General features: G+C 36.7%; 1 protein-coding gene and 1 pseudogene across 2 annotated transcripts in view; both read left to right on the forward strand.

Moving 5' to 3' along the window:
• Positions 1-12,332, forward strand: part of LOC149797844 (E3 ubiquitin-protein ligase RNF130-like) — a 99,635-nt gene that overhangs the window by 46,464 nt on the left and 40,839 nt on the right. The gene's annotated exons all lie outside the window — the stretch shown is intronic.
• On the forward strand, positions 4,384-5,803 carry LOC149797846 (uncharacterized; annotated as a pseudogene).

Raw genomic sequence — 12,332 nt, forward strand, 5'->3', positions numbered from 1 at the left:
AACACGACTTTGATCTTGATGTTGAATTTATTATTGAGTTAAAACAGCAGCAGAATAATCATTGCACAAGTTGCAATTGTATAATGTTACGGCGGTATTCGAGTAATGATTCAAGACAATTTACCGTAGATAGAAAAGATAATAGTCGCGGTCATACACGAGAAAATACCATGTTGACCTGTTTTGAGTGTAATCGGCGTTGCGGCGCTAGTTAAGTGATCGCGGTGGTAGTTGTGTATCTGTGGGGATTATTTGTAGTTGTTCACGTGTAAATCCACGTTGAGGAGCAGCCGAATCTAATCTGTAGATTGCAGGTCTACCTGAGGATCTTGTCACGGTGGATATTTTGTGTGTAGTAACACACCAAATAGGATCAGTCGCTCTTTTTTTACCACCTTCAAGTTCACCAGGCTCATATAAATATCTAACTGTAACATCACCCAATATTTTTTGTTTTTCAACATCTTTTCGTTGTGTTGGTATATTTTTTTTGTGACTGCGCTAATGGGTTTCATGTTGGTTGTTCGTGCAATCTCATTATTTAATGCAGCTATCACGCTTGGTAATCTTGCAACCCATTCGCGAGATCTTTTATCTTGAATAAATTCCCTTGCGTATTGATATCCAAATAACCGCTCAGTGAGTGTTCGATTAAATCGCTCAACAATTGCCTGATCACGGTGAATTGCAGTATGACCTCGTTCTATTTTGGTATTATGTTGTTTCATCAACGATGATACTAGACCAAGAAATTCCTTACCAGGATCAACCTGTAATAATTGTGGCCATTGCAGACCACCTCGTTGATAAATTCGTTCAAACGCATCGGCTACTTCAGATGATGTTTTCATCGATAACGGTTCTGCTTCTTTATATCTACTTGCAACATCAACTACGGTTAACGCGTACTTGTACGTTTTTCCACGCACAGTATCATGCTGTTAAAACAGAATATCAGCTTGATGAACTTCATTAGGAACACTGACATCGAAATACGTGTACTGAATTTGTTTCGGTGGTGGTAGGTAAATTTGCCATATTGCTTGTTTGGATAACCACGTTTTAGCAGTAGAATGTTTAACCGCTGCTGCATCAGCAAGTTTACCAACTGCTGCTTTGCCTCTCCAGTATCCTCTTGGTGAATAATAAATCGATTCTATTTATATATTACCAGCCCCAAGCGCTAATTTACTTTTCATCGCGGATCTTACTAACGAATTAGCTAATTTTTCTTTGATATTTTTATTTTTTATAGAATCTAGCGCGTGAATTAATTTCACATCTGCAATATGTCTATCTTGTAGATTTTTACTTTTATACGCAACATCATGAGCGTGACAAGCTCGATCAATAGCGTTTATTGGTTCCTCGCCTGGTTTTGGTTGATCTTGATTATCGAGCCTGATATCAAGTCTGGTACCAGGACCGCAATAATTATATCCTGGTAGATGTTTTTCTCCGCTGTATTTAGCCCATGGAGTACCTGGAAACTTTGACATCAAATTAGCAATATCACCACCGCGCTTATTAGGTAAAAATGAAAATTTCTTCCTACCGCACACAGAACATTTTCCACCATACGCTATTTTTTTTTTTTTTTTGTTGTAACCGTAGCTAAATCAGTAGTTGGAGTTTTAAATCTACAGCGTAAGCAATATAAATTCATGATATAATATATATGGATATAATTGATTTCTCAGCGACAAGAAAACGAGAGCCAGTTAAACACCACCCTGCGTTACCAAATTTCATCAGAATGATTATCATAGGACCATCTGGATCGGGTAAGACGCAGTTATTACTTAATTTAATAATGAGATGGTTGAAATGGGATAAATTGTATTTAGTAGCACCATCCGCTGATGATCAACGATGTTATGATGTACTTGAAGATTTCAGTGAAAACGCGTGATTACTGGATGAAGGTAATGATGTTATAGAGTTTATAACCGATATTGATGAAGCACCATCCGTAGATGTTTTAGACGGATTTATTAATAATCTAGTTGTATACGACGATGTGATGCTAGATAAACAATCAAATCCAGCTAGAATATTTTCCCGAGGTAGACATAAAAATACAGATGTGATCTATGTTACTCAATGATATACACAAATTCTGAATGTGATTAGAGACAACTGCAACATTTTAGTTGTGTTTAATGGTGTAGACACACACACGCTGCGAAATATTCATCAAACTTGGTGTGGTGGTGACATGGATATAATTAAATTCAGAAATTTCTTCTCACGAGCGCAAGCTACTCCGCATGGATTTATAACAATAAATTTACATGATCCAAGAACAAGATATCATGTAGGTCTTGATAAAAAATTTTAATTAATATAGCAGCAGAGAGGGCGCCTACCAACGTTGGTCATCCAGTAATTAAACAAAAAAATAAATAAATACGTAGAGTACTTTATTTTTCAGCTACCTTTTCAAACTAGGGTTTTATTGATGGGGTTGGTTTCAACAAAAAATAAAAACCTCACAGGAAACATTTATTTGTGAAAATCTGGACCTTTCTACAGATTTTATTTTTTGTTTGTTTTATTTGTTTGTCGGAATTCTATGGTCTGTTTGCCCTCTCTGCTGCTACAGGTATTTGGAACATGATAAAATAAAAGCCGTTGTAAAAACAAAAAATTTGACAGTACGGTACAGTTATCTCCACAAAGTGTCCAGGAACTTAAGTGGTGGTATCTAGATGTGGTAGACAGGAATGGGAAAACTATCAGACAAGAAAAGTATGCTGTCATTATTCAAACTGATGCATCACTCTCAGGGTGGGGAGCTTATGCACTTGATTCAAACAGATCAGTCTCTGGTAGATGGGACAAGAGTGAGACCATTTTTTCCATAAATTACCTCAAGTTGTTAGCAATTTCTGATGCCTTACAAGCTTTTCATTCAGATAACAGAAATGTCCATATTGAGATTCAGTCTGACAACATGTGCTATCTCATATATTAATAATATAGGTGGAATGGATCAGCTAGCTAGACAGATTTGGGAATGGTGCTTGGAAAGGAAAATATTCAAATCTGCAGTTCATATTGCTGGCAAACATAATATACAGGCGGATTATCTGTCAAGGAACTTTTCTGACTCCACTGAATGGATGCTAAAGAAAGAAATTTTTCAAAGATTGTGTGCACAGACATTTGTCCCAGACATAGATCTTTTTTGCATCTAGATTAAACTGTCAGTTAAAGAAGTTCACCTCTGTGGTTTCCAGAACCAGGTGCTTTTAAAATTGATGCCTTTTCTGTCTCCGGCATGATTTAATCCTATATATTTTCCCCCCTTTCAGTTTTGTTGGGAAAATATTGAATAAAATTATTGCTGGTGATGTTAGTAAAGCACTCTTAATTGTTCCACTTTGGACATCACAATCCTGGTTTGCTTTACTCTTGTCATGTTTAATTTCTCTTCCAATTAGACTTCCAAGGCACAAAAATTTACTGACTCTTCCACACAATGGCCAAACTCATCCTCTAGGGAAGACCCTATCTTTAGTCACAGTGATTGTATCAGGATTGCTCCAAAACCAAGGACTTTCAGCAACAGCTGTGGACATCATTAACAATTCATGGAGACCAGAAGCAACTAAACAATATAATTTGGCATGGACAAAATGGAATTTTTGGTGTAAGATCAGGGAAATTAATTCCTTTTGTGTCTCTCAGGTAACAGTAATTTCATACTTAGATTCTTTGGTAACTGTGTGTATGTGTGTGTTTTGGATTTTTAATGTAGCTTTAAAAAAAATTCAGTCATATCGCTACGATGTCTGCAGTGTGACAGTTTATAGTGATGTCTAGCACTGGGGCATCATGCCGCAGTCATGTAGCATGATGTCCGACCCAATCACATTATCCTGACACCAGGCTGACCAGTCCTGCTTAGTGCCAAGCAAGGCAGCTGCTTGTACCATTTTTGTAAGTCTTTGGTATGACTCAGCCGGGTATTGAACCCATGACCTACCGCATCCGAGGCAGACGCTCTAACCACTAGGCCACCGGAGTGGTCGCTCATTAATGAAAATACTTACCTTGCTAACTGAAGGTAAGTCTTATAGTGTCGTCAGTACTCACAAGGCATTGTTACTTACTACTTTGAGGATGTTTGAGAATGCATGGTGCCTCAACCCTTGTTGATTAATAGATACTTGAAGGGACTGTTTAACCAAAACCAAGATATGTTGACACTTGGGATGTAAACAGGGACATCATTAGGAGGGGGCAGGGGCATTAGCCGGCCCCCACCCCACCCCCACCCCCGAATTTGCATGTGCTGTAAAATGTAAAATTGCTGTTGCCTATATAGGAAAATTAACAAGCATGTCAGGTCCCCCCCCCCCTTCGAAAAACGTTGAAATGACGTCCCTGGATGTAAAGCTAGCCTTAAAATACATGTATACCCTGTTTCCTTTGGACACTGTATCTTTAAGGTTATTAACAATGAAGCTGGTTGCTCTTAATGCTTTATCCACAACTCCGAGAGCACAAACTCTAAAATCTTTGAATTTACATAACATGACTTGTATGGCAGATAAAATAGTATTAAATTTTTCGGATTTGTTGAAAACTTCAAGACAAGGTAAGATTTCCCAGTTGGAACTACTACATTATAAGGATGAGAAGCTTTGTGCTATGCATACTTTGTTGCATTATCTTGACAGGACTAAAAATCTTTCGAAATCTACTCAAGTTCTGGTATCTAATTGTTCCTATAGAGCTGTGACATCTAGTACTATTGCAAGGTGGTTAAAAATGGTTTTAGAACAATCAGGAATTGATACGTCTGAATTCAAATGCTCATTCTTACAGAACTGCTGCAGCATCAGCTGCTTTCAGACGAGGCTGTTCCTTGCACAATATATTGAAAACAGCAAACTGGACATCAGTAAAGCCTTTTTACAAATTTTATCTAAGGGATATTCTGATTAATAGTAAAGGTTTTGCTGAAGCAGTTATTAATAGCATATAAATAGTAATTTTTGTTTGATTATGATATACAGGTTAACACCCCTTTCCATTTTCCTATTGATGTTTTAGCAGATGTAGTCAATCTTTAACTCATTAACCCCTGAGCCAAACAGCTAGGCATTCCCCAACAGTGTGCAGAGATCACCTAGAGCAGTGTTAGCCTTACCAGTGCCTGTATCTCTGAGACTTCTCAAGAGTATTTGGCTTGCATATTTTTTCAGATGGAGGTTCTTGCAATAAATGTTATTTTCTTATTTATGTTCCTTTAATTAAGCTAAAAATGGCACAGCAGTTCTCAGTAAGATTACGTACATAATGATATAAATTTCATGCTACATGCAGAAATAAAACTCGTGCATAAAGATGAAATAAATGATTTTCTTTCCAGTTTGTTTATCTTTCCATGAATAATCCATAAAATCCATGATGAATTCACACTGAATAATTAACACTATCAACACATGAAATTCATTCCATTTTATGTACACAGAAATTCCACTTGTCGTCTTTCTTGCAAACTTAACACTGTGTGAATACTCCATCAGAGTCTGTTAAGTAAAAGTCTACTCCCAGCGGCTGATTCTCGTAATTTTCATCATTTTCTAATTAAATATTTCCACTTTTGTTGCCGCTATCGAAGTCAAATGTTTTCCTCTTTGTTCAGCAGTGTTCACTCTACGTAAGCTAAAATTTTATTGGTTAAAATCCCTGCATAATTATGAAATGGCTTGAAATTAACCAATAGTTTGTGCCAATTTAACTTGTGCGGGATAAAGGCCTAGACTAATACTGCCACTCAGACTGGGCACTTGGGAAACAAGCTAGGTAAACTGCGCCATGTTATCGTGGCACTAGGGAGATGAGGAAGGTAAAGTACAACAGGGGTTAATGGGTTAAAGATTCTATGTATACACATTAAGCCAAAGGCTTTACGGAAAATAATGAACCTCTCATCCAAGCATTTGTGAAGGATGAGGGGCATTATTGGAGTAAAGCAAGAGCCTGAGCATGTATACACCCATCCATTCTTTGTTGCAAGTTGAGGTTTTACTACAGTGGGGTTTTCTCTCCCTGTCTCATATAGACAACAAAACACTTTAAACTATGAGATGCGTCGTGCAGGTTGCTTGGTTATATAGGATACTTTAGGTGACACATCATATGACTGATAAAAAAGTTTCCTTTTCTTTGAAGAGCACCTATTCTCGCCAGTGACAGTAAGATGCTGTGTATACATGCCCAGGCTCCGGATTTACTCCAGTAATGCCCCTCATCCTTCAAAAATGCTTGGACGAGGGGTTCATTTTTCTCCATAAAAGGCAAGACTGTAATTGCCTGAAGATGCAAGTTTAATGCAGCTGCAAAATATTGTTTTTATTTGTATGTAGCGAACAGTTGTGTTATGGCTTTGGTGTTTACCAAAGTATCTAAGAATGCATATGGCTAAAAATACATTAGCCAAAACAATGCCTTTGAAACCAGATGATAAAAAAAATAAACATGTGCCCAATCTACCCACTAGACTTGCCAAGCAGCTGATAATTATAATGTCCATGCTGTTCATTTCCCAGCTTGCAATTATTTCATTTTTTTGTCCTTTACTTCTTACATAACAGAATTCAGTTTGCAACTCATTTTTTTCCTTCAGTATCTCTGACATCTTCATTAAACATCCCTAGGATTGTCTTGATATTATTTCCTGCTGTTGCATATGAAATACATGTTGAAATAATCAATACTGCCCAGACATGGGCATATGATGCTTTTGTAGGATGTACAATGATACAAAGTTAAACATTTTGCAACAGTGTTTATTTAAAATATTATTAAACAAAGGTTCTGTTAACTCTTTGACCACTAGATATTCTTCTAAAATTTTTTGTGTGCACAAAAGGAGGTTTGAAATATTTTGGGGTTACTTCTTAATGCATCCAAATACATCCATTTCTGAGATATTTTTTGTTCTGCCAGATGCTTATGTGTATAAAATATGTTGGTTTTGATCGGCTGTTTCCCCCCTGCAAATTTTTTTTGTTTGCATATTGGACTTAAGATTGTCCTGAACCCTTTTCACTCCAAATCTCAGATTTATCCAACCTTTTGCAAAGGTTCATCTGTATGCATTTTGGACTGGTCTGCTTTAGATATATGGCCAAAAAAGTGTAATATCCAAATACAAAACTCTGGTTCCATAACCATTAATATTGGGGCCCCGAGGGGCCGAGTGGTCTAAAGCACTCATCATTACGGATCATTGCTATCTCACATCTGTCTGCGTGGGTTTGAGTCTCCAATTCGGCCAGTGTGGGTATGTGAGATAGCTTGCCAGTAGCTTCTCGTGGGTCGGTGGTTCTTTCCAGTGTTTTCCCAGGTTCTTCCTCCACCATTTATACTGGCCGCCATGTATAGCCTATCGTGTGCTGAAAAATGGCGTTAAACCCTACAACAACAACAACCATCAATATTTGAGGGAAAAAAATCTGGTCTCAAAAAGGGTTTTCAACTGTAATTTTTAAATGTGAGTAGAAAGTCTACATTATTTAGTATCATTGCAGAACTACATCTGTCTGCAGTGTGATCGCCTTTTACGAAATCTCACTTTATGCGAATTCAAAATGACACAAGTTGGGAAAAAAATATGAAAAAGATTGCTGCTACTGAGACAACTTTCTCTTAGATGGTACCACCATCGCATGCAAATATCACCCACAATCCCCAGCTCTTACATGCCCACCATTTTGTTTATTTGTGATCTCCATGCTTCATGTGTATGTACATGCACAGATTGTTTTTTACAAAGTAAATGTTTGTTCAATATTTTAAAGTTATTAGTGATGGCATCTAAAGGACGAGCAAGAGAGCAAGGAGGGCTATTTCTTTTGAGGTTAAACTTGAAGTAGTGAAAAGGTAAGAAGCTGGTCAGAGTAATGCCATGATAAAGCATGCTTTGAACCTTTGTGAAAGTACATGTGGAACAATATGTGACAGTGGGGAAAAAATAAAAGCAAGTTTTAAAGCTGGAAACCCCCCCCCCCCACTTTCAGACTAAAAAATGTTGGTGACTTGGTGTGCTGATCAGCATAAGAAGAAAATTCCTCTTATCCAAGCCATTTTGTGTGCTAAAGCCTCTAGCCTGTATGAAATTCTCAGGATATCTGAAGAAGGTAATCAGAAAGATTTTGATGCCAATATTGGGTGGTTGCACAGGTTTAAAGTATGTTTTTGGCTTTACAATGTTAACACAAGTGTTGAAGTTGCATCAGCTGATGATAAAGCAGCAAGAAGTTTTCCTACCAAAGATTATTGAAAGCGGTGATTACTTTGCAAAGCAAACTTTATATGTCAACAAATCCAGCATGTACTGGAAGAAATTGCCCAACCACACTTAAATTTCGGTGGAAGATCAGACTGCACCCAGTTATAAAGCTGCTAAAGACCACTTAACACTTCTCCTGGGAGGCTGTGCAGAAGGTGAATGCAATTTGATGCCTCTCTTTATCATTCTGAAAATCCCAGGGCCTTCAAGTGGTATGAATGATTGGAGCTGCCCATCTACTGGTATGCTAATGAGAAAGATTGGATGACCAGTGCATTGTTGAAAGCAGTACTTTGAGAAGGACCTGCATTGTGAGTTGAAAAAGCATTGCCATAGAGAAGGCACTCCATTCAGAGTCTTATTACTTCTAGACAATGCCCCTAGCTATCATAGTACTCTTGAAGACTATTCGGAAAACATATAAGTCATATATTTGCCACAAATACCACATCCTTTTTGCAACCAATGGATCAGGCTGATATAAAGGCTTTCAAATCATATTATATGCAGTCAGTTTTAAACAATTTGGTGAGCAAACAAGTGAATGGAACATCACAGTGAAAGATTGCTGGAATGCATATAACATCAAGGATGCCTTGCAGTTTGTGAAAATGTCATGGCAGGAGGTTTCACCACATTGCATGAATAGCGTTTGAAAAAAAACCTTGTCATGAGTTTTATCATTCTTCTGATGGCTTAGATGTTGAAGACACAGTATAAGAAATGAGGCCAGTTTAAAGGCTACAAAGTCAAGACTGGCAAACGAGGCATTACAGGAGATTGACATCAAGCAGCTTTTGGAGTCCAGTGCTGTGGAGTTAAAAATGAAGACCAGTTTGATTTGGAACAAGAATATTTGGAAGAAGAACAAAATAGCATTTGCCAGCCAGCAAGAGGCTTGTGAGCACCAACATGCTCCAACTTGGAGATTGAAATTTATGTCTGATATCTTAAATCATGTCACTGCTGCTTGCACTTTTAATGGAGGATAATGATCCAGATATGAATTGAAGTTCACTTATTCAATGCAAAGTTATGGATGTATTTGCTTGTTATGAAGAGATTTTACGAGAAAAAAGAGAACATAAAGACTCAGACTTACAATGCTGGACTCGTTCTTCAGAGTGTCATGTCCAGATATGCCTTCCATTTAAAGTAGTATTCCTGCAAGCCTGAGCCTATCTCCTGTTGTTGTCTTTACAGGCATTTCCAAGGAGGATGTGAAAACGTTGTCGCTACAGACAAGATTTGAAGAGGATATGTAAATGTTGTCTGTACAGACAGTTCCAAAGAGGATATGTAAATGTTGTTGTCTCTGCAGACAGTTCCAAAGAGGATATGTAAATGTTGTTGTCTTTGCAGACAGTTCCGAAGAGGATATGTAAATGTTGTCTCTGCAGACAGTTCTGAAGAGGATATGTACATGTTGTCTCAGCAGACAGTTCCAAAGAGGATATGTAAATGTTGTTGTCTCTACAGACAGTTCCAAAGAGGATATGTAAATGTTGTTGTCTCTGCAGACAGTTCCAAAGAGGATATGTAAATGTTGTCTCTGCAGACAGTTCTGAAGAGGATATGTAGACGTTCTTGTCTTTACAGACAGTTCTGAAGAGGATATGTACATGTTGTTGTCTCTGCAGACAGTTCCGAAGAGGATATGTAAATGTTGTTGTCACTGCAGACAGTTCCGAAGAGGATATGTAAATGTTGTTGTCTCTGTAGACAGTTCCGAAGAGGATATGTAAATGCTGTTGTCTCTACAGACAGTTCCAAAGAGGATATGTAAACAGTGTCTCTACAGACAGTTCCAAAGAGAGTATCAACAATACTGTTCGATGCAGCTTTCGTTTTTTTTTTTTACATGTACATATGTTGTATTGATTAAAGTTCGTTTTGATATAAAAATTATAGTTACATACTTTAAGCAAAAGAATTAAAATAAAAGTCATACAGGATTATCCTACCAGACAAAGATGTGGAAACATTAATCAGAATGGGTAGTTCCTATGTCATATACAGAAACATGCATGTTGATTTACACGTATACAAATTTAATTTACATTTACAGACAGTAAACTAAATTAAGTTATTAAGTGCAAATGTTGCAGATTTAAATTGCATTCATGTACATACACATGAAATATTATGGAGTAAATAAGTTTTCTTGATAAGCAGTCTTGATTTCCTTAATGTACTAGAAGAGTTAATTAACAACAGCCCATATGCTGCTTGAATTGAAGTGTCTTTTTTGTTTGGTGTATTTTGCCTAAAATGTTCATTACCATAGTAACAATTTAGAGTTTTGAAAATATTGATTTTTCCAGTAATTTTGCAGTTTAAGGCAAAGGCTAGCAGGTGTGCTTAAACACCAGTGGAGACTTTTACATTTAATGCATGGTTGTAATGATTATTGTGTCAGTCACTTGTATTTTGTGGCAAGAACTTATAATGTAACACATTACAGCACATCAGCATAATAGTGGTTATGTGGTGTCAACTTAAGTTAGATGTTCAATTAATTATAAATGAATTGCACAAATATTGAAGGTAGGCAAACCTTCCAAGAATACACAATGTAACAATGTTACAATTCTGTGTATAAAACAAAAAGATTGACATAATTTAATTTAAAGATATAGGGGACAATAAAGAAGAACAGGTTTCATATATATATATATATATATATATATATATATATATATCTTCACAGCAGGAGATGATGTGGCTTAGTGGTTAGTATGTCAGACTGTCAGTAGGGTTCAGTATTTAATTCTACTGTTGGTAGCTACTTTGTAGCTACGATGTTGTAACCACTACTTGATGCTTTGAAATGATCATATAGATGTTAATGGAGCAACAGAACAATAGTCAAGATTAGCAAACAATTTTTGTTTTTTCTTGTATGTTCCTATGTATCATGCTCATGCAATCTGATGTTTTATTCAAAATGGAGCCTGTTACTTTTCAATTGTTTTGACTCTGAGAGTTGCTTTTGGTATTTGTTTTTAGGTTGAATAAACTAAGGTCTGTAAGAGTTTGTATGCATTGTTACAAACAAAGCAAACATGCTGCAGAAGTACACCTGATGTGAGTCACACCAGGCTGCATAACATCCAACTGCTTCATTGCTAGAATGAATTAGGACTCTCAGTCCACAAAATAAGCAGCTGTACAGATACTAGTACTTGCTGCTGTATTGTTAACTTAGGCATGGCACTTGGCTCAGATTCCTTTGTTATGAAAAAACCTTAATGTGCTTGTTTTGTTGTATCATAAAACATCAAACTAAATGCAATACAAGCTTATACATTTTTTCGCTCTGAAGAATAAATAGATGAATCCTACTGATAAGGAGTCAGCCTATGAGCCAGACATACTTAATATCTTAACATAATCCATTTTTTCTAACGCAACAAGACCAATGGAGTTAATATGGTATTTCCCACCAAAGTGGAGTCAAAATTCAGAAATATTTTTGAATTACAAACCCATTTATTTGGTGACAGATACATGGACAATATTGCACATTGTTCTGTCCCCCAAATCATGACCACAGTGCACCAACTGGGCACACTGTTTTGTCAGGAAAAGAAATGTCCAAAAACATGCTACTTTTCATAGTGCACATTCATCAATTGTCTATATTTGGTGTAGCAAGGGCCAAAGTCAGCAAAGTCAATAAAAACTATAAGATGGCAGTTAGCATCCATTTTAACACAAGCAACATGTATTTGACAATCAAATCATTTAAGAATTGGCATAGTCTGTCAAGTTACAACATTTTTAATGTCACTGTCAGTACTAGTGAATGTATTTTTGAGGTTGAAGACTACTGTAATGTGTTATTGCAGTTAAATTAAAAGAAGGAATGAAAATACATACCACGCAGCAAATGTTTCCTCAGAAAACTAATTCAGAGTACATGTTTTATAATAAACAGTACTAAATACTTTATGAGTTGACAGTAAGGGAATAAGGTTGGATATACAAAGAGGGGAATTTAGTTGCCACATGTACAGTA

This window comes from Sinohyriopsis cumingii, chromosome 6 (genome assembly GCF_028554795.1).
Source record: "Sinohyriopsis cumingii isolate HCF-2022 chromosome 6, ASM2855479v2, whole genome shotgun sequence".
NCBI classification, from domain to species: domain Eukaryota; kingdom Metazoa; phylum Mollusca; class Bivalvia; order Unionida; family Unionidae; genus Sinohyriopsis; species Sinohyriopsis cumingii.